The sequence below is a fragment of the Oryctolagus cuniculus genome, chromosome 5, assembly GCF_964237555.1.
Source record: "Oryctolagus cuniculus chromosome 5, mOryCun1.1, whole genome shotgun sequence".
Taxonomy (NCBI): domain Eukaryota; kingdom Metazoa; phylum Chordata; class Mammalia; order Lagomorpha; family Leporidae; genus Oryctolagus; species Oryctolagus cuniculus.
The window spans coordinates 37069320-37092860 of record NC_091436.1 but is presented as its reverse complement, the minus strand read 5'-3'; the positions used below and the strand labels follow the sequence as shown (position 1 = coordinate 37092860).

The 23541-nt window shown below is 38.8% G+C and overlaps 1 long non-coding RNA gene across 4 annotated transcripts in view; it reads left to right on the top strand.

Annotated features, from left to right (window-relative positions):
• Positions 1-23541, top strand: part of LOC103349888 (uncharacterized) — an 85159-nt gene that overhangs the window by 26025 nt on the left and 35593 nt on the right. For 2 of the 4 annotated variants that reach the window (XR_011388521.1, XR_011388523.1), the window contains exon 5: positions 4280-4339. This is a non-coding gene — a long non-coding RNA (uncharacterized lncRNA). Of the gene's footprint in view, positions 1-4279; positions 4340-9014; positions 23457-23541 lie in introns of those variants that run through there. The other 2 variants (XR_011388522.1, XR_011388520.1) reach the window with 2 other exon arrangements.

Here is a 23541-nt window from a genome sequence, read left to right as displayed (position 1 = left end):
GCTAGGCCCAAATGTTAAAATATTTTAAAGATGTTTTAATTGCAAGGTGATTTCAGCAGATATTAAGACATTTGACTTTCTCAAAGTTGTGTGATTCACATTTAAACAATGAGGAAACTAGGGGTAAGAAAGGAGAAATGATTCACTCAAGAAAACAGCTAGTAAATATTAAAACAAGGACTCATGCTTTAGTACTGCTCAGAATTAACGTGCTCACTTAGGAGGTTTGGATGGCCTGGTAGGAGGATGCAAGGAACAACATTACTAAAATTCATTCACAGTCTGCAGTTATGACTACGCCTACCTGAAACCCATAATATACTTTGGAATGTCATTTTAGCACTGGTGGAAAAGACATGTTTTGCATTGCAGAAGCATTTTACAATTTCTTTCCTAATTTTACAGACATTCCCCAGTGCCTCCTGGGAAATAGTAATAGATAAAATTTTATAAATTTGTGCTAACTTTAAGAAAAGGGAAATGCATGAGAAACTCAGGAAAATATTCTTAGGAATGTGCAGTAATATTAAGTCCAGATTAGATATTTCCTGCATTAGAAAGGGCTTTGTAGTCACAGTCATTTATATTCTTTGCCAACATGATGGCAAGCACACTGCATAGCCAGAGTGAGTGGTCTTAGTGTCAAGGTCTTGCTCATAGATGATTCTCCATGGGTTTCTCACATTTCTACACGTCTTGTGAACAGAGGCTAAACTAACTGATGTTATTCCATTCAGTCAGTTCAGTAATCAGTGAATAGCCCTGGGAGATGGAGATACTGTCTCCCTTCAGAAGAAAGGGTAGGCATAATTGATTTGGATTCTCCAAGTTTGGGATCTGTCTTTTGTAATGCTTACTGTATAATATATCATGCTTACTGGTGCTGCCTGTCTTCATGTTTTCCTATGGGAATTGGTGCTTCAAGAATGGGTGCAAGGAAATGCTGATATTTTGGCTGCTGCTGTCTGTGAAAGTCATAAAGTTAGTTGTCCCTGAACCAGAGATGTCCTGTTTCTTCCTGTATTCATAGAAGTATGACAGGCTAGTTTTTAGCTTGCAAACAACCTTTGCAATTCTTGTTTAGCCTAATGCAAAAACAAAAGAATCCATCCATACCCAACACATTCAGAGTCCATACAAATACAGTTTTGTGAGTCTCTTGCATTTATAGGATGATAATTCTGACATTTCACAATGGACCATTGTCTATATATATAGATATATAGTTGGTGAAAAACATTCAGCAAATAATGATACTGTGGACAGCTGGAGGCCTTTCCGATAATTCATTGCTTATCCTATAGTGCTGACTTTAGTCTATGTAAGACCAGGCTTGAGCACCCTAGAAAACAGGTCTTCAGTCTGAGAAGCCTCTTTTAATTTCCCATTTTATTGCTCAGCATGTTTGGACATTAACCTCAGTAGGCTAGATTTTGGCCCCAAGTTAGACTTGTAGCTCATCCTTGGATGATAATAATTGTTCTGACTCCTGAGTTTTTATTTTGATGAACTGATAGCACAGCAAACCAGCTCTGATGAAATTTATGTTCACTTAAGGCCGAGACTTTTTTCTATAGAATTCTAGGATAAATAGGGCTCAGTAGTAAGACAGAAAGTTCTCCAAGCTTGGACTCCTTAAAGCTGACCGTGATTTTCTAAGTTTTAATACTACCTAGTGACCTCGTTTTTGGGGACCCCTTCAGACTTTTTATTTATGTTGACTCTCTACAGCATTTGGCGCTTAGTTTCGCCCTGCTCACAAGTGCTTCCCTTTTCTTCTGCTATTCTGCCGTGTCTCTTTGAAGCACCCCGGAAGTCATCCAGTTGAATTGCAGAGCTGGCCAACCCTGACGCCTTGCAGCAGCTCAATAAATATTTGTAGAATGATTGAATAAAAATACCAGGTCTTCTGTTGTGCCTTTTGTAGAGTTCTTCAATCTAATGAAAACCCTGATTTCCCCAATTTCCCCAATAAGAAATACATGGAGGCGGTGGTGTTGTGGCGCAGTGGGTTAAGCTACTGCTTGAAATGCAGGCATCCCATGTTAGAGCTGGAGTTGGAGTTGAGCCCTGCCTGTTCTGCTTCTGATCCAGCTTCCCGCTAATGCAACCTGGCAGAGCAGTGGAAGATGAGTCAAGTACTTGGGACCTTGCCATCCACATGGGGGAGACCTGGATGGAGTTCCAGGCCCCTGACTTTGACCTGTCTGAGCCCTGGCCGTTGTGGTCATTTGGGGAGTTAATCAGCCGATGCAAAATCTCTCTCTCTCTTTTTCTCTTTGTCTCTCTGCCACTCTGCCTTTCAAATAAATAAAATAAATCTTTTTTGAAAAAAGAATAACATGGAAAGGAGATACATAATCTATAATAATTATGCTACAAGAAATGCAGTAATATTGATCATAATACTAGCATCAGCTGAATGCTTATGATATCCCTAATACTGTGCCAAGCACTTGACATATAGAGGTTTATTTAATCTTCACAAAATTACTGGTGGATTTTCAGCATTTTATAAATAAGTAAATGAGCACAGAGAACTATGTCATTTTCCCAAAGTCACAGAGTGGCAGCATTGAGAGTCTATCGCCTTGTAAGCATCAGAGATATTTGCTAAACATATCATGCAGTTAAAAACAGAAAGTAAAGTTTTGCTTTTGAGTAGGGCTGAATGAAGTTGGCCATAAAAATGTCTTCTTTATCCAGGTAACATATTGGTCATCAGGTGAATCATCTGAAAGTTTAGAAGTTCACAGCTACACCTGATGAACTTGACTTTTGTTGAAGGCAACCCTGTGGCATTGTAGCCCAACTCCTCATTTATAATTTTTCTCTCCTATCAATTGGATGGTTAGTTAATTCATTCTTTATTCTAAAGATACCTATTGAGGTGGGCATTTATTCTACATTGGAGTGCCTGGGTTTGAGTCCTGGCCCTGGCCTCTGATTCCAGCAGCCTGCTAGTGCAGCAGTGGAAGGCAGTAGTGATGGCTCAAGCAATTGGATTCCTGCCACTCGTGTGGGAGACCTGGATCGAATTCTCAATTATTGTCTGTGGCCCTGGCTCAGCCTTGGGGTTTTGAGCATATTAGGGAATGAACCCACAGATGGGAGCTCTGTCTGTCTCTCAAAAAAAAATTTAAAATATTTACTGAAACCCAACTTGGTGTGTCATATTGTCCCTAAATAATTCTGGCCAAATAAAGAGAATTCGTTTTGGAGGAGAGAGACATCTCTTGTGGCCCTGCCTGAGCCAAGAGTTTTCCCTGCATGTTGTGAGGAAGATAGAGGAGCCAGGAAGATGTGGGATACAGAGTGAGGGACTTGCCATTGACTGCAGGCTCACTCACAAAGGCAGGGACTGAGTCTGTCTTTTACTGTTACTTCTGTACTGAGGGTGGTGCCTGACAGTGCATGAACGTGGTTAAATGGATTAAAGCAACAGCCCTCTGGGGTATTCCTTTTTGCCTTAATCATTCTTCTGGAATTTTACTTACTAAGTTGTTGACTGGAATAATTGGACACTGTATATTAGCTTACTATAAATTAAATTAAATGTGTTAGATTAAATGTGACCAGTTTTCGGTTTCTACTCTTTCTTTTTCATTAACCAGAAACTAACCTCACTATTCAACAGATCTCATTTTCTTTGGGATTGAATTTTGGAGATCAGAAAAGTTCTTCTTTTCTTGTTCCCAAGGTTCAGAGAACAATGCCATAGAAAAACTACATATGACTGAACCATGATGTGGAACCATAGGAAATTTACATGTTTAAGAACTTTCAGTCTTTAAACAAACAAAATCAATGCTTATGTTTAATGATATACTTTATAAAAAAAATTACAGGGCAGGCATTTGGCATGTTGATTAAGACCCTAGCTGTGATACCTGCATCCCAAAGCAGAGTGCCTGGCTTCAAGTCCCCGCTCCACTTCCTAGTTCAGCTTCCTGCTAATGGGCACTCTGTGAAGGAGCAGGTGATGACTCAAGTGGTTGAGTCCCTGCCAATGACATGGGAGACCTAGATTGAGTTCCTGGCTCTTGACTCTGGCTTGATGCAGGCCTGGCTATTGTAGATATTTGGGGAGTGAACCAGAGTAAGGGGGATCTTTGTCTCTCATGTAATCTAATAAAATATTAAAACACTAAAACAACTGAAGTATCCAACAAAGATTAAATAGTTCTCTACAAACATTTCCATTGTACACTCCAGAATGGCTGCTAATTTTTGGCTATCATGGATCCTATTTGTGATTTGTGTTTTTTTTTTTTATCAGAATTCTTACTACTAGATGACCTGCATTACAAAAGCCTGCTTTCCCAGATCCTACTGCTGTGTGAGTATACACTGGATGATTTATTTTATGCAATTTGAGGTTGTGTGTGAGTATCATAAGATTGAGAGGAAACCGTGGAAATTATGGGTTCTTGGTTCACTACTTCAACAAATATTTAATGAGTGCCAACAAAAACAGTATTTACTGCATGCCTGAAAAAACAAATAGACACCGTCCTGGCCTCCTTGGAATTCATTGTTTATGGTTTGTGTTGTTTGTATTCAAAGAGTTTTGTTAGTGAGTATAAAATTATAGCTGGGAGTTTTGAAGGAGTGTGTATAAGGGCAAGTGTGAGGATGGAGAATTGATCAGGTCACTGGGGTTCTTTCTGAGGAAGTGAGAGCTGAGCCAGACTGAAAAGCAGATGTTAACCTGATGAAAGGGGATCATTGGTGGGAACATGAAGCAATACAGTTCAGTTCAATGAATGTTTATAGATCACCTACCATCTGCCAGATGCTATACTTAAACGCGGGGAATAAAAGATGAATATGACATAGTCTTTGCCCCCGAGTATGTAGCTTGCTGTAAGCATTTCCTTGTCATGTACTTGATAAATCAGGAGAAACTATATATATTTGTTTTGTTTCTGTATAGTCTGAGTTTTGTTGTCTCAGGATTACATCAGCTAAGCAAGTCTTCAAGAAATCAAACTCAGCCTTTTTGCCATAGGGTCCAAGTTTCAAAAGAAAATATACCTGGTTTACTAATTTAAATCCAACAACAGTGTGTCAGGTTGGTCCTGTGGTGTACACATGCCTATCTGTGCCTGCCAATGGCATGGCTCCAAGGAGGGAGCCCAACCACTGTCAAACAAGAGATGTATTATTTCTTTATCTTCTTTTTTTCAACCATTAACAAAGCCTTAGAAACCCAGCCATAAAAGCAAATTATAAACAGACTATATGTGGCCTTCTGTAATCTGATTTCAGATTGTTTAGACTGGAGTGCCAGTTCCTGGGGACACACATGCAACATACATAGATGGTATCAAGGCTGTAAGCCACAGAAGAGGCAAGGACTGTGGAAAAATATAGGTTACCAAAACAATTTTTAGAAAAGAATAAAATAACTGAAACAATGCACACCTTGCCAGATGTTTGCTCCAGCCCCAGGGCATGTCCTTTTTTGCATCACCCACCAAATGCCAGTCAGCATCTCACCCTAGAAGGTTCTGGATCCTTGGGTCATCTTTCTGTTTTGGATTCAGGTTTTGCTCACTTATTCTAGAATTTACTGACTCTTGTACTTCTTGGCTTCCTGCCTTGATCTTGGTGGCAAACTTGAATCGATTCTGAGCAACTTGCTCTATTTTCCTTATCTGGTTCATTGACTAGCAAATCACAGACCCCCAGGTCCTACCCTGACCACTAGGCTGACTGGTCTGCTCCTTTGGCTGGGACTTATAGACCTCCGTGAAGGGATGTTTGAGGATACAGTTCTCCATCTCATTTCATTATTTTCCTACTTTTTACTCTTGTTTTTAGGGACTCAGAAATTTCCTTTACAGCTAATTAGCAATACAATATACTATGAAGCCTCTCTCTTCCTGGCTGCAAATCCCACATACCTGTTTTCTTTTTTTCCTGTATTTGTATGTTGTTTTGGGAGGGAGAGTATACTTTATCTTTGGGGTATATTTATTAAGGGCCAAATAATAAATTCAGGTTACAGGAGAGCAGAGTTCCACACTGCATCATTAAGTGACTGTCCAACTTCACACCTTACCATTTGTTATGGTGCAAATGGACAATAGCAATAGCTCCCAAATTCAGTTTTCCTAATTGACTATGCTCATTCAATGTTGTACAGATCTGATAGATATATTAGCCAAAGGGTTAGGTATTGGTGGTTCGATTTTATCAACTAAGAAGGGTTAAAAACTCTATTTAAAAAATTAAATTAGGGACAGCTATATTTAGTGGCCTTTTGGAAAAAGCAAAATGTAATCATCTATTCAAAATCTATAAAGCTTTTGGGACTTTGCTTTTGAGAATTCCATGTGTGTTCTGTCTTTAACAATTCTACACTCTTCCTGTGAAGTTACTACCAACTCTGTTGAAGGTAGCTGTGATTTTTGCCTAAATTTTCTAAATAAATGTGGTGAATAACATTATCAGACTGTCTGGCAAGTTGTTTGTGCTATCTCATTTCCAGATTATTCTGTGAAAAGGAATTTACATGAGTACCATTTTGCCCATTAAATAACTGTTTTTGCTTATTTTTGCTGGAAATAGTATTAACAATATACTCCAGTAATGATCTAGCCCAAGATGTTCTTGTGTTATTTTGGAGCAAGTTGCAAGTGACTCATAGCACATTGGGCTTCCAAGCTATGGTTAACTGGTGGTCAAGTTAGGAAATTCTGTTCCCATTAATTCTCCTTTTCTTAGCCCAGAACACCTCTCTACTCAGCTTTTTTTTTTTTTTTTTCTTGTGATGCGTCACACTCATCGTCTCTGCTTGGTGTTTTCAGACCAAAAGTAGAAGCAATGGCATGGCATACAAAGTATTGTTCCTACTGCATTTCCAGCTTAGCTAAAAACAGGATGTACAGGCCGTTGTGTGGAAAAGTCCATTTTTGTGATATTCCCAACCAAAGAGGTTTGCATCAGCTTTTTTTGAGTGTCTGAACTTTTGGCTTCTTACTTACAGTACTCCTTCTAACTTCAGAAATTTAACACACTCTGTGCTGGTGCAGGCCATATTTAGATTATGTTGACATATGAATCAGTTTACTTTTAAATAATTTTTTGTTAAGTTGTACTTGTAGCAAAAAAAGGTACATGAGAAAGTCATACAGGGGCTGGTGCTGTGGTGTAGCGGGTAAAGCTGCTGCCTGCAGTACCAACATCCCACAGGAGCGCTGGTTCAAGTCTTGGCTGCCCCACTTCTGATCCAGCTCTCTGCTATGGCCTGGGAAGACAATAGAAGATGGCCCAAGTGCTTGGGCCCCTGCCCCCACGTGGGAGACTGGGAAGAAACTCCTGGCTCCTGGCTTCAGATGGGCCCAGCTCTGGCTGTTGCAGCCATTTGAGGAGTGAACCAGTGGATGGAAGACCTCTCTCTTTGCTTCTACTTCTACCTCTCTATAACTCTAGCTTTCAAATAAATAAATAAATCTTAAAAAAAAAGTCATACAAGATGTAAAAGCCTAATTATGGAAAGGGCCATCATTTTTTTAGTTTCAGAAGTTCACTTACTTATTGGATATTTTATTTAAAATGGGTATAGTATTACAAATGTACTTGTATAAGTATTCATTAAATGAATGTTTGATAAAAATTGCTATTTAAGGTAAATTTAAAATAAAAATTTAAAATAAAAATTACAAATGTACTTGTAAAAGTATCCATTAAATGAATGTTTGATAAAAATTGCTATTTAAGGTAAATTTAAAATAAAAATTCTTGGGTGGGTAAAATAGCCTGACAACTCTTTTGGTTGGGAATGTGAGACCCTACTAGAAAATGGGTATGAATTGCTTTGCACTCTAAACATCCACTGACCTTTAGTAGTCCTAGAAGTCAGAGGGTGTTTAAAGTCAGAATTTGATGTGTAATATGTATATAACTGATTTATTTATTTATTTTTTGACAGGTAGAGTGGACAGTGAGAGAGAGAGAGAGACGGAGAGAAAGGTCTTCCTTTGCCTTTGGTTCACCCTCCAATGGCCGCCGTGGCCAGCGTGCTGCGGCTGGCGCATCGCGCAGATCTGAAGCCAGGAGCCAGGTGCTTCTCCTGGTCTCCTATGGGGTGCAGGGCCCAAGGACTTGGGCCATCCTCCACTGCCCTCCCGGGCTACAGCAGAGAACTGGCCTGGAAGAGGGGCAACCGGGACAGAATCCGGCGCCCCGACCAGGACTAGAACCCAGTGTGCTGGCGCCGCAAGGCGGAGGATTAGCCTAATGAGCCACGGCGCCGGCCTATAACTGATTTATTTTTAAAGATTTATTTATTTATTTGAAAGTCAGAGTTACAGAGAGGGAAAGCAAGAAAGAGAGAGATCTTCCACCTGCTGGTTCAGATGGCTGCAATAGCCAGCACTGGGCCAGGCAGAAGCCAGGAGCCAGGAGCTTCATCTGGGTCTCCCATGTGGGTGGCAGTGGCCCAAGCACTTGGGCCATCTTCTACTGCTTTTCCCAGGCCATTATCAGAGAGCTGGATCAAAAGTGGAGCAGCTGGGGTATGAACCAGCACTCGCATGGGATGCCAGTGTTTTAAGTGGTGGCTTTACCCACTATACCATAACAATAGCCCTATATAGTATATGTATTTCTAGATCCATTGAGGTAACAAGTGAATTGAATGAATTAGTGAGAGAAGCCAGATAAGGTTACAGTTATGGGATTCTAGGCAAGTAGAGTGGCTTTGGGCAATTTATTGTGTTATTTTCTAGAACCAGTGAGGGTCTTCATATTTCTTAGTCTCTTTGATATTTTGTGACTGTGTAGATTGACCATAGTGAATGGAATACATTTCATTGTTTCATTTGTTCTCTTCTGATTTAGTCAAGTAGTATAATCCTAAACAGCATTTACCATGGTTTTCAAGCATGACAAACAGTCAAATAAACTATCATTCCAGATTGAATTGTTAAATAAATTCTTTTCACTTATCTTTGTAAGACACAATTTGCTACAGATATTTTTTCATCTTTGGTTTTGTATTAAAGGCAAGTCATCTCAAAGAAGGAAGAAGAGAAAAAAGGAAGATGGGAAAAATAATTTCAAAGTGTATAGAGATAAGAGGAGAATATTCAGAAGAGATTTTAATTCAATATTTGTTGAAGTTCTGAAATGGCTGAATAGTTCATTTTATTCCATGTTTTCTTGCTTCCATTTAGCAGGAATGTACTGGAAAGGATTGGAAATGGCTGTTCTTTCAGTTTTTTATGGTTTAGACTAAAAACAAAGTGCCAGAGTTCTTAAATGTAATCTCCCTTTATGAGATTCCAAGCCTTTGTGCAGACTCAGAAAGTGGACACAGCATGTAGATTTTTAAAGAGTTCATCAAACTGTATATAACATCTTAAACTTCTAAAATTTTGCTCCTGGTTAGTTGACAATGTAACCTTCCATTCCAGGTCAAACCACATTCCACCTCCCCAAAACCTTTCTCCAAAGCAAGAAAAACAAAGTAAAAGTCAGCTAATGCCTGTTAAAATGCTGCATAAGCCAAACATTTTTCTATTGTGTCTGAATCACATGATATCCATTTTCCTCTTTAATTCTTGGAACAATATCACTCACACTTTAAGATCTTACGTTTCAGAGGTTTTTTTTCTTTCTTTTAGCTCTAGCTGAATAATACTGGATGAGTTAGAAAGTCCTAACAGTGAATTTATAAAGAAAATGTTGACAGAGCTTGGATTCTCATAGTGCTGGTGGGTACCATGATTATAATAATGATTTCCTTTAAAACTCTTCCATTAAATGTTCCAAACAGTGGAATTTGTAGTTTTTCCTTTGGTCCTAAGATCAAAAACATGACCAATTTTACATTTCTAAGGTTGGATAGCATCTATGTTTCCACAATTTCTGTGGGAAAGCAATCCACCCTTTCTCAGTTTTATTAAAAACCACCCTCTTGGCTTCAATATGTGCCATTACAAGCACTTTCATTAGGTCTCATATCTCCTTTTAGGAAATAGGAGTCTGCCTATTGCTTTTTTTCCTATTGGCTTGCAAAGACTACATACAGTAAATGAAAAATGCTTTAAAAATTGAGCATAGGATAGTGTAGTGGTTAAAAGGGTAAATCTGGGAGACAGATTGAGTTCAAACCCTCACTCTCATAATTAGTGGCCGGGTGACTTAGGCAAGTTTTGTAAATCTAAGCCTCTATTCTTTCATCTGTAGAATGTTGATGTTAGTAGTGTCCACCTTGGACAGCTTGTGTAAGAATTAAATCAGGTAATTAATGTCAAATGAGTCAACAGTGGTTAGCTCCCATCAACTGGCACCATCATTGGATGTTTTATTTATTTATTTTTTTGAAAGGCAAAGTGACAGAGTGAGGGTAAACATGGGGACACTTTCTATCTGCTGGTTTACTCTGTAAATGCCTGCAAGCAAGGGCTGGGATAGACCAAAGCCAGGAGCTAGGAACTCCATCTCGGTCTCCTCTGTGGGTGTCAGGGACCCATGTGCTTGAGCCCTCATCTCCTGCCTCCCAGGATGCATTAGCAAAAGGCTTGATCGGAAGCAGAGTACCAGGACTTGAACCAGAACTCTGGTATGGGGCCGGCGCCGTGGCTCACTAGGCTAATCCTCCAGCTTGCGGCACCAGCACACCGGGTTCTAGTCCCGGTCGGGGCTCCGGATTCTGTCCCGGTTGCCCCTCTTCCAGGCCAGCTCTCTGCTGTGGCCCAGGAGTGCAGTGGAGGATGGCCCAAGTGCTTGGGCCCTGCACCCCATGGGAGACCAGGATAAGTACCTGGCTCCTGCCTTCGGATCAGCGCGATGCACCAGCCACGGCAGCCATTGGAGGGTGAACCAATGGCAAAGGAAGACCTTTCTCTCTGTTTCTCTCTCTCACTGTCCACTCTGCCTGTCAAAAAAAAAAAAAAAAAAAAAAAAAAAAAAAAAAAAAAAAAAGAAATAAATAACTCTGGTATGAGATACAGGCATCCCAAAGTATGGTCTAATCCACTATGCTGCAATGCCTGCCCCTGGATGTTGGTTTTTATCAAGTGATTTTTTTTCTTGAAATTTTGAAATGCCCATATAATTTTTCTCCCTGTGTGTGTTGAATTTTGTAATAAATTTTGAATATTAAATTAGCTTTGTATTTCTTCAGGAAACCTATTTTGCTTGCCTTATTTTACCCTAAGTATGTATCACTGAATTTAATTTGCTTAAAATTTGGGTATGAGTTTTACATCTGTATTACTGAGACAGATATATATATATATATATAAAGATTTATTTTATTTATTTGAAAGAGTTACATAGAAGGAGAGATGGTGAGAGAGAGAGAGAAATATCTTTCATCCTTTGGTTTACTCCCCAAGTGGTCGCAATGGCCCGAGCTGAGCCAGACTGAAGCCAGGCACCAGGAGCCAAGAACATCTTCTGGGTTTCCCAATGGGTGGCAGGGACCCAAGCAATTGGGCCACCTTCCGCTGCCTTCCCAAGCACATTAGCAGGGAGCTGGATGGAAAGTGGAGCAACTGGGACACAAACTGGCACCCACATGGGATGCCAGCATTGCAGGCGGTGGCTTCACTTGCTACACCACAACACCAGCCCAGATCGATCGGTTTTTATGCTTTTTATATACACTATATCTCCTTCATAGAATTAGATTGGTAATATTTCTTAGTTTCTGTTCTCTGTAATACTGTGTGAAATTGGTGTTATTTCTTCTGTAAATGTGTTGCGTGTATCATGAATTAATCATCTAGGTCTGAATTTCCAGATTTAATTTCTCCCACAGATACATTACGATTCGGATTTTAAATTTTTTTTCCTACTGCCTCCCTCCTTCCTTCCCTGCTTTTCTCATCCCCCTCCTTCTTCTCAGTGTAGTGAGAAAGCCCTTACCAGAACCAAACACATCAGCACCCTGCTACAGGGCTTTCAGCCTCCGGGACTGTGAGAAATAAATGTCTGCTGTTTAAAGCCCCCGGTTGCTAGCATTTTTGCTATAGCAGTCAAAACTGACTAAGACAGAGTTTACTGCAGATTATACTCTGGGCTACTAGGAAACAAATTGAGAGGTGTTATACCATGACAAGGGTGTATGGAGCCGTGTGCTATTTCAGAGAAGGTGGACAGGCCAGAAAACCATGTCTACAGATGTAACCTTTGAGTGGAAGGATGAGAGTGAGCAAGGTGTGCAAAAGCCAGAGTATATGTGTTGGGGTGGTGAGGTTGTTACTGGCTTGAGACTCTTTGACTAAACTGTAATAGAGGCCGGCGCCACAGCCCGCTTGGCTAATCCTCCGCCTGGGGTGTTGGCACTCTGGGTTCTAGTCCCAGTTGGGGCGCCAGATTCTGTCCCGGTTGCTCCTCTTCCAGTCCAGCTCTCTGCTGTGGCCCAAGAAGGCAGTGGAGGATGGCCCAAGTGCTTGGGCCCTGCACCTGCATGGGAGACCAGGAGGAAGCGCCTGGCCATTTGGGGGGTGAACCAACGGAAAAGGAAGATCTTTCTCTCTGTCTCCCTCTCTCTCTCACTGTCTAACTCTGCCTGTCAAAATAAATAAATAAATAAACTGTAATAGCAATTGACGTGTGATCAAACTTTTAACCCAGACAAGGATTACTGGTGACTTAAGCGCAAGCACAAGGGAGACAGCATGGTTGGAAAAGTCCTTAACAGTGCTGTTAGGGGTGGGCAAGGGATGAGGTTGTCATTGGTTATTATAGTTGAGTAGCTTCTTGTTCCAGCTGGCTGGGTGTTCAAGTAGGGTAATCTGTGGTAATGGTCAGGCAAATGCATACATGGCCAGGACCAAACAGGCTTAGTTTTATGATTCAAGTCCTGATTCAGTCCTGTCTCAAGGAGAGGAGCAGGTGCTGATACTGAGAAGTAAGAAAAAGCCAGAAATGGGGATGGGGTGGGGGTGAGGAAGGGAGACTGTGGTGTGGGAGGGGCTTTTGCCTTTCCACGCAGAACCCATTGGGCCATTGTGAGGGAGCGAGTGGAAGGCTTCAGTCAGTGCAGGTGATGAATAGTCTGATGCACATTTGCACATCTACAAAGGTCCTGTTGATTACAGAGGACCAGTTCCAGGCCACTGCAGTGAAGGTAGGACTGACAGAGCTGGCTGATGGATTACATCTGGGAAATGAGGAAAAGTCTAAATTCTAAGTATTTTCAAACTTTTAATTTTGGGTTACCCATAAACTCTAATGGCAACACCTTAACATCTTAATCAAGATTTCCAATTCTTAGCTCAACCCTTCACAAAAGATTAATATTTATCTATTGGGATCAATGTTTCTTGTTTTCTTTTTTATTTATAAAAAAAGGTAATTTTTTTAACAGACAATAATTGTAGCTTGATATTTGCTCTTGGAAGTCTTGTATACGTCCTTTAGTGGAAGGGAAACACCTGCTTTTCCAGTTCACAAAAGAAATATGCAGGAAAGGATATTATGTATCATTTAGATAATAATATAAACAACTTTATTATTATATTATTTATAATAATAATAACAACAACTTTGTTGTTGTCATCGTAATAGAAATTCAAAGATAATAGCAACACCTCTCTTTGTGCTTGCCTCATTTTTCGTATGCCTGTCTGTGAAATGTTACGATCCAAAGAAAAGCAAATGCTTTTTAGGTAACCATATTTAAAATAAGCTTGGTCTGTAGCTAGCACTGACTTAGTGCTGGGGGATCTTGTGGAAATGAAGTTTCTGAAGGTCTGAGAAGGCCCAAGCTTCTGCATTTCTGTGAAGCCCCCAGCTGGTGTGCTGCCCACGTGTGACTAGGAGCAATCTCAACTTTATTCCCCATGGACAACTTCCCTTCTCTTAATCACGTAGGCCTTTTAGTGTTCCAGTGTAATCAGATTGGAGAAACTGACCTATGAGAACTTAGAACATACTTGCTAAGTAGGAAAAAACAAATAGGAAAATATTTGTCCTCTGGAAAGTCTTTATAGATTTACAGTTTGCTTTGTGTCCTTGATCTAAGAACCCCTGGCTTATTGATCGTTGCCTGGTGTGTTCTTTACCCTCATGACTAAGAATCTCATTACATTCCAAATTGTGACTGTTTCCTGAAATATTCCCAGCTGCTTTGAAAATGAACTTTACAACATCCCCAGAAAAAGCCTCGGTGGCCTTTTTTGGGAAATCCACAATGAGATTCCAGATAGCTTTTTAAAAGCATCTGATTTTCAAAACTCCAGAGTTTTGGAGTGTATTTTTTTAGATTGCTTTAACCATAATGATTTTTCTGTGAAAGCATTGGTTTCTCTCATACAGAATTTACATTTTGAAAAGAAAAAAAGCATTTATCAGTTTACACAAGATATCGGGAAAGAAGAGGTTTTAATTCAATAATCTTACCTGGGAATGATATATTTTAACATTTTTTGTTTCAATGAAAATAATTATGTAGGATCTATATGATCAACCAGCTGTAAACCTTAGGGGAGGATCCATCTAAGTAATACATAATTAAGTTGCAAGTGCCCTGATAATTATTTATAAAACTGAGGTCAAAACTATTTAATCAAAACCATGTTTTATACATTTTACTGGTTTATGAATACCCAAGTGTGCCTTTGATATCTTTTTTGTAGCATATTAGAATATGCTAATTCTAAAAAAATTCTGATTACATAATTATTTAAATACCACTCTAGTTGGAATTTACCAAATATTTTTAGCCAAATATATAAATATACTTCAACTGAAAACATGGCTGCAAGATATCCCTTCTGTGACTAGGTTATCATCATTTGTTTCTATGATTTTCCATTTTTTGTCTTATATCTTATTATAAAAATTTATACTATAAAATTTCATGTAAATGTGAATAATTTATGAAGCATATTTTTAAAAGAATATTTGTGAATCATCATCTCTTTAAGAATTTGCAAAACACTTATACATTTTGGTTCTTACTTATCTATTCTGGTTCCTCCCAAGAGGTAACCCGTATGCTGAGTTTTTATGTTTGCCTTTAAAAGAATCATTTTACTGCTTAGCTGTATGAATCTAATAATATATTGTTTAATTCTTTGTTTGTTTATAATCTTGTTATACGTGATAGTGTGTAAGTGCTTCATTATTATTGCTAATATTAAATTTTGTGAATGTGTCAAAATTGGTTCATTCTTTTTGTAAATGGAAATTTGGCTTCCTACTTCTTGTTTTTGTTGTGGCTGTTACTATGAAATGTGTTTCTCTGAATGTTCTAGGACATTTTTATTGGTGCAGAAATAAAGAGATTTTCTAGGTTGTGCATATTTTGGGATGAAATTGCTGGATCATAGGGTATGCAAAGAGTCAACTTCTCAAGAAAATACCGAGTTATTTTTCAACGTATAATATATATTCCCATTAGCAGTGTATAAGAATTCTCATTGACCTATTTCTTGGTTTTGTTAGTTGGCCTACCAGAGAAATAATGTGATTTATCATTGCTATTATAATTCAAGTTACTTGACTACTGCCAGACTTGATAATCTTTTAAAAATGTTTATTGGCCATTTGTTTTTTCCAACCTATGAAATATTCATTCTTTTACTGTTTTTTAAATTGAGTTATTTATATTTGCCTTACTGTGATTCATTGTTACTTTAGAATCTTATTATTTATAGTGTTTAACAGTTTCTAAACAGAGAATACATCTAATTCTATGCAGGTCGAGTACCCCTTACTGGAAATGCTTAGGATCAGAAGTGTTTAGGATTTCAGAGTTCTTTGAATTTTGAAAAGTTGGCATATACTGCAGGGGTGGGACACAAGTCTAAACACAAAACTCCTTTATGTTTTCTATGTACCTTATATGCATGACCTGAAGGTAATTTTATATCATAGTTTTACCAATTTTGTAAATGAAACTAAATTTCATGGTGTGGAATTTTCCACATGTGTGGCATCATCCCAGTGCTCAGTTTGCGATTTTAGAGCGTTTTGGATTTTCAGTTTTCAGATTAGGGATGCCCAGTCTTTGTTAGATGTTGATGTGATCACCTCCAAGAATTGGAAGGGTATCTCACATCAGCATGGCATCCCAATGATAACAGTTGTATAATCATACACAATATATATGTGTGTACACATAATTACACACACAGAGACACACATGTATGTAGTTACGTATGTGTATATATATATGTGTGTGTGTGTATATATATATATATATATGAAGCAACTCTGTTACTACTGAAGGGCAATAAAGGTGTTGGAAGAAGGGAACAGCACTTGATGAGCTTCACATATTTGAAGCTTTCCACCTGAGGCAGGCTCTAATCAGCACCATATTTGGGAGTATAATACTTACTGAGCAAGGAACCTGGAGGGAGAGCCTCAAAATCTGCATGTTACTCTGTCGGGATACATGTTCGACCCAGGAAGGGTGTGTGGTAGGTAGTGTTAACTGTTAAGGTTGTAACAGTGATCAGTCCTTGTCTCCCATAGGAGAGAATTCTGGCAACAGATAGAGAGTAGCGGGCAGCAAACTAAGAAAGTTTAATGAAGGTTACACCTGACAGACCAGGCAAGCTGCTCAGCAGAGGACCGAGTGCCTTATCTGTGTGCAGACTGTGGTTGTCATGAATATGGGATGATTATCTTCCTGTCAATTTCCTTCACCTGGGAATGTTATTGGACAGGAACGTCACTGCGGTGCAGGACCTCCCCTGGAGTGGTATCAGATGGTACTTTTGGTCTACAAATGTCAGGTTGCTTTCACTAAGAATTTCCTGTTCTGTTCTTCTCACATACACGGACTTGTTTCTGTTTTCCTGCCTAACCTAACAGTAGCAGCCACCCAAGGCTGAGCAACTTAGACAGAGATTTCAGAGGCTGGCTACCACAGGGAAAACACAGTTTGGAATTTCAGTTTACCACATTACAAATCAACAAAACTTCAGTGATTTTCAGAGAAGTGCAATATATTCTCTATAGCAATCAGGGAACCAAACAAATTACTAAATATATGAAGAAAACAGGCAAGTGATAACCATTTTCAAGAAGATCCCAAGGAATTGGAATTAGCAGTGAAAATTTTAAATCTCTTGCTAAAATTATATAAAAATGTAAAGAAAAATAAGATCACAATGAACCAGTAGATGCAATTTCAGTGGAGAAATAGAAACTATAAAAATGAATCAAATGGAAATTGAACTGAAACATCTTAAAAGGAAAAAAACACCAAACAAAACACTAGATGAGCTTAAGTGCAGATTGAAGATGGTGGAAAAATAGAGCTCATGAACTTGAAGACAGATAATAGGAGTTATTCATTCTAAGTATCAAAAGGAAAAGAGGAAATGTCTTAAAATAAAAATGAATAGAGCCCCTGTCCATTGTAGAAAAATATCAGAAAATCTAACATGGATATAAGTAGAATCTGAAAAGGAAATGCAAGAGAACAGGAGGCAGAAAAAGATTTTAGGAACTAATGAACTAAAACTTCCCAAATTTGTTGAGAAGCACACTTAGTGTTGTTTTGCCAAGTCCTAACAGTTCTATTACCAGAAATATCTCTAAATCCAGCCCGTTTCTCCCAGTCTCCCACTGCCATTCATTTGGATGATGGCAACAACTGTGTCTCTTGTTGCCTAGAGGCCTGCTTCTTCCTATGATAGTTTATTCTCCATGCTGTCACCAGTTGTCTTTCTAACAATCACTCTTTTTAAAAATCAGAGCTGATTATGACTTTACAAATAGGATAATGTCTCAACTCCTTAGGCTGGCCTTCACAATGTGACCCAATCTTCACCTTCTGCCTCAGTTTCCTGATACACTCCTTACATTCCGAGCTTCTCCCCCTAAGCTTCTCCCCATTGAACAAGTCGTTTCATGCCCCTGTGCCACAGCATGGTGGTGCCTTCGTGGTCTTCCCCTCTTCTCCTCTCATCAGACTCCTGTCATGTCTGCAATGGAGCTCCCCCCGCCCCCACCCCCCAGTCAGTCAATCAGAGTTAGGGATATGTCTTGTGTGTTTCCACAGCACATGATAAACATCGCTGTTAGAACATACACGTTGGGAGAGAAAGACGGCACTATGTACTTTGTAGTGCTTGGCACAAAGTCAGTACCAAGTAAGTGCTTGCTGAATAAATAGAATTATCTGGTGTAAGTTGTAAGTATCTTTAGTAGGTTAGATCATAAGAAGCTGCTGATATTAGAGTATCTGATCTACAACCGTGTCAGGTTCTTAGGATTCAACACACACACAAACAGGCACACACACATGTTTAAATGTGTGAATAATGTAAGGCAGAGCTCTGAACTCCGGATGTGTCTGTTAACATTAATCAGGAAGATATATTGAAATATCATTTGGTTCAACCCAGTGCCTTTGGATATGAACATATTCTTATATTAGAGAAGAATCTCAGAGAAATCATTTGTTCCAAATTTTAAAAATTATATATGTATAAACGTAATAGTTTCATTAATTTTCAAATATATTAAGTAAGCACCTGCTGTCTATTCAAGCAATGAAAATTATTGGCTCTTCCTTTCTAACTTAATGTGTGAAGAATTTCAAATACAGAAAAATTATATGGTGAATACTCACAGACTTAATAATTTTATTGAATAAAACCATGGAAAGTTATTATGCCCATAATGTCTGTAGATTCCTGATGTAGAATATGTGGTAATTGTTTTAATTGCAGGCCCACGAAGTGCTGGGAAGGTATAAAACAAAAGACAATGTATATATATTATTTAGCTTGATTTTATTATTCCACATTATATTCATAAATCTTAATATCACTTTGTACTCCATATATTCGTGGAATTATAGATTTTTAACTTACAATATAAAAATATAAATATAGTCCAAATGCTGGAGTGTAGTAATGTGGATTCAATTATAGTTTGTTTCTTTCATTTTTGGGCATTCAGGAAGTTTTCCATAAACCTATTTGGGTTTTTTTGTTTGTTTTGTTTGTTTGTTTGTTTTTTAAGATTATTTATTTGAAAGTCAGAGTTACACAGAGAAAGGAGAGTCAGAGAGAGAGAGAGAGGTCTTCCATCCAATGGTTCACTCCCCAGTTGGCTGCAACGGCAGGAGCTTCTTCTGGGTCTCCCATGTGGGTGCAGGGGCCCAAGGAGTTGGAACTGGACTGGAAGTGGGCAGCAGGAACTCGAACCGGCACCCATTTGGGATACCGGCGCTTCAGGCCAGGGTTTTAACCCACTGCGCCACAGCACCGGCCCCAACAACAAACCTATTTGAATACAGATTTTTATTACTATTTTAAAAGAAAACATTGAACTTTAATTCAAGCTAAGAACAAATATTTCAGCCACATACATTCTAAATTAGTGCTGGACATTGGATTTGATGCCTTAATTTTATATGGAATACAAATTAAGTCAACTCTATGTCTGCCAATCTTCAAAATTAATGATCTCCCAGCTCAGTAATCATGGGACTGATTGTGAATCACACTCACGCAGTGACATGATCCTCAACTGCAGAATGACTCATCGGTCTTTCTCTGTGTAGGAAGACCTTAAATCTTATAAGTGTTTGTTTCTATATTTTTGACCTATAATCATTTCCTAAATATCTATTGAACTCCTACTATATAATGGGCATCATAGATATAGAAGCATAGCAAATAGAGGCCCAATCTTCAATCTTCTTGGAGTTTAGAATTTCATAGGATAAGCAGATGTGAAAACAATAATTTTTACAAGTGGCCACACAAATAATTTATCATAACTTACTAAGACAATAAAGAAGATGTCACATTATAGTAAATCCCACCAGCTGTCACTAGTTGTTATCCTGGGTTGATGTGAGCATAGACACATCCTAAGAATAAATTCTGTCCCTGTAATGCTTTTACCCACATGTCTAGCATGTTGAAATTCTCACTGATTCTAAGTTTGTAACCTGAAACGCATACTAAAACCTGGCCTTTATTTTTTTCTTTTTCATTAGAGAAATGGTTTTGTTGCTCATTAATGGAGTTTGTAATATCAAAATTAAAAAATAGAAATGTGTCAGCATTTCTGTTTCTGCATAGATCAGGAATGATCCTAACATTCCTTTATGATGCATTTTTGAGCTGCCTCAGGACAGATACTTAAGCACATCCACCCTACAACTGCGTATCATAAGCTCCCCTAAGCAAACCTGCCCAAGCTTTTCAGAATTGTTTTGCTGAGTTATATATAGTTTAGTTAGTGCTGGGGAGAGAACGTCCCAAGTGAATGAGGTCAACAGGGATGCAAAACAGAATGGAAGTGTCTGAAAGTGTTCGTTGCTTCAGGTGGATCATCACTTCTGGTTATGGCTTCCTTCCTTGCTGCAGGTTAAATCTTGGGCAGTTTGCAGTGGATTGGAGGGTTAATCAAGACTGTTGGCAGATCAGAAGCTGTTTTTTTTCAGCTGAAGCTCTGTGCCCCCACCTCCTGTGAACCTGCTTTCTCATGGTTCTGCATATCCCTAGTTAAATCACTGGAGTCATTGGACCAGAGATAGCTGTCGGATCATGGGAGATAGAGTATTTTGTCTTTAGTGGGCAACAAGGCAAGACAACTGTTAGAGGTTGAATTCTCTTCCTCCAAAAGATATGTTGAAGTTTTTAGCCCTTAGGACCTGTGAATGTGACCTTATTTAGAAAGAATCTTTGTAGATGTAATCAAGTTAAGATGAAATCAGAACAGATTAATATGGGCTCTAAGCTAATGACTGATATACAAAAAGGGAAATTTGGAGACAGACACACATAGACAAGGAGGCCCCATGAAGGTGGAGGCAGAGATTGGAGTGGTGTATATTAAGTCATGGTAAACCAAGAATTACCAGTAATCACAAGCAGCCAGAGGAGGCTAGGAAGGATTTACCTCGTAGAGCATTCAGAAGGAAGGCACTACCTAAACCTTGATTTGGAACTCTGACCTTTACAACTGTGAGAGAAACAATTTCTGTTGTTTCAACTCATCAGCCATGTTTTTGACCGTCCTAATGGAACTGATATGCACATCAGTGGAAGATGAATCCTTCAACACTGTAAATGAAGACAAGAAAGTTTTCTGTTTCTACATCTCTTCCAACTCTAAGTAGGAGCGCTTGCTCTCAGCCTCCAGGATGAGTAGCAGTTCAGTCTTAATGTGTAAGGGTTCAAGTACAAGCAAGGCATCTGTCTTGGGATCCAGGCAGGCAGCCCCCAGCATGTCTGGAGCACATTCACAGGCCTTGCAGGACAGAGTCTTCTGCAGGTGCTGCTCACTCCAGATTGTTGTCAGCTGGCCCCACTGCAGATGAAGGCACAGCAGCCCCAGCTCTCACTGCTTGTCCTTTGCAACCAGACATTATCTCCCCAGAATGCTCTTCTTCACGGCTTAATACCCAGGAAGATTTGCGGTGTTGCATCCCAGGTAAGATGAATTATTAATACCTAAGGAGAAAGTATTTTGGAGTACTTTCATACTTTAATGTACATAAATATTCACGTATACACGTATATACCTCTATGAGGGAACTTCAAAACATTTATGGAGAAATGAAAGTTTACTTGGTGTAGGAATTTTGAAATCAGTGCAGTGGTTTTCATAATACTCATTTTTCATGAGTTTTTAGAAGATCCCTTGTGTATATGTTTACTTTAGTCCCCTGTTCAAATACCTTTACTGGCTTCCTATCTGTTGGTGAATAAAATCTAACATAGTCTCTTAGCCTAGTATTCAAAAGCTGCCACGTATAAGGCCTCGTTATTCTCTTCATGTATTCTGTAATCCAGCTGAACTCTGTGTGAACTATTTTCCTTTATTCAAAACCCAGCTCAAGTATCAACTCCCACAAAAAGACCGTCTTCCCTCAGTTCCACACTCTATTTTGAGCTACCGTAGAGCATTAGTTAATACTTCTCTAATCACATTATGCATTGGGTTGTAGATCTTTCTGTATTCATCTGATTCTCTTCCTGGCAGTACCCTAGAATTGGCAGGTGGAAACTTGTTATTATTTTAAAGGAAATTAGTAGCACTATGTATTTGTGAAAACTGAAGGCATGGAATGAGATGCTTCCTGTTTAGAGGGATCTTCATTGGCGCTGTTATCATTGCTGGAGCTAACACGTCTAAAGGGCTTATTCTGTGGTTTTTGTGGGCAATGAGCTGTGCATTCTACATGAAGCGTGTTAAACTCTTTCCCTAGTATGTGCTGAGGATTAACTTATCTTAGAGTCCAGCATGGTGCGTGGCACTAGAGTAGATGCTTCCTAAGTGTTTGTTGAAAGGCAGATCTACAGGGCAAGAGCGTGTAGCGAGACTTTTCATCCTTTTCTCTTGATCTCAATGGATGTGTCATCTTCAAGGAAGTGATTGAATGTGTTAATTAAAAACTACTTCGAGGTAAATCTCTTCTTCTTGGAGTATATTCTAAACTAAGAAGGGCTTCTACAAATTAATATGTGGTAATGAAGAAAAGTATTGAATTATAATCCCAAAATATTTCCTATATATCTGTTTCCATGACACACAAATATCAAATGAGCTCTTCATTTTTTTAAAGTCATAGTTTCATAATACACGAAAGAAAGCATACTGAAAACAATGTTCCAATACAGAATTTAAGCAGTGTTAGGATTTCTCTAATTTTAAGTGAATTTATGGCAAACTAATATATAAAATTCTGACATGTAGCTATGAAAAGTTTTTCTATAATAATTTGCAATTGTATATATTTTTTATTTTTTCAATTTATTTTATTTGAAAGGCAGATTTACAGAGAGAGAGAGGGAGAGATGGAGAGGGAGAGAGATCCTCTATCCCCTGGTTCATTCTCCAGATGGCCGCAATGGCTGGAGCTAGGCCAGGCCGAAGCTACAACCCTGGAACTTCCTTCAGGTCTGACAGAAGGTTGCAGGGGCCCAAGCATTTGGATCATCTTCTAAAGCTTCTTCCAGGTGCATTACAGGGAGCTGGATTGGAAGTGGAACATGTAGGAATGGAACCAGCACCCATATGGGATGATGGTGTTGCAGGCAGTGGTTTAACCTACTAAGCCACAAAATTGGCCCATCAATTATATATTAACACAATGGTATAAAGAGCTAAGCATGTATTTTTTAAATAACCTTTATATTTTTACTATCGTGTGCTCACTTGTGAACATATGGAGTTTAATTCAGCTCACAAGAGCCCCTGAAAACCAAGTTACCTTTGTGGACTTGGTATTAAATTCAGATGACTGTAAAACAGTTCAGATTCTTTCTTTCTTTCTTTCTTTGTATTTGTTTCCATGAGAAAGTTGAGTCTGATCTATTTTTGGGATTTGGTCCATGAAATTGAACTTGGTGGTTTCAGTTTCACTGTTGTTTTTCTTCTTTTAGGTTAAAAAAAAAAAAAAAAAAAAAAAACAAGAAGCAAAACACAGGAGTCCTGGCTGCCATGACTGACTAGAAATGTGTGAATGCCACTTCTTCTAATTATACACTCTAAGGCCTCTGAGGGTAGGTGCACGATTTGTATTTTCTGGAAATTGTGGGATTTAATTCCCCTAAGCCCATCTAACCTTTACCTCTAAATAACTCACTA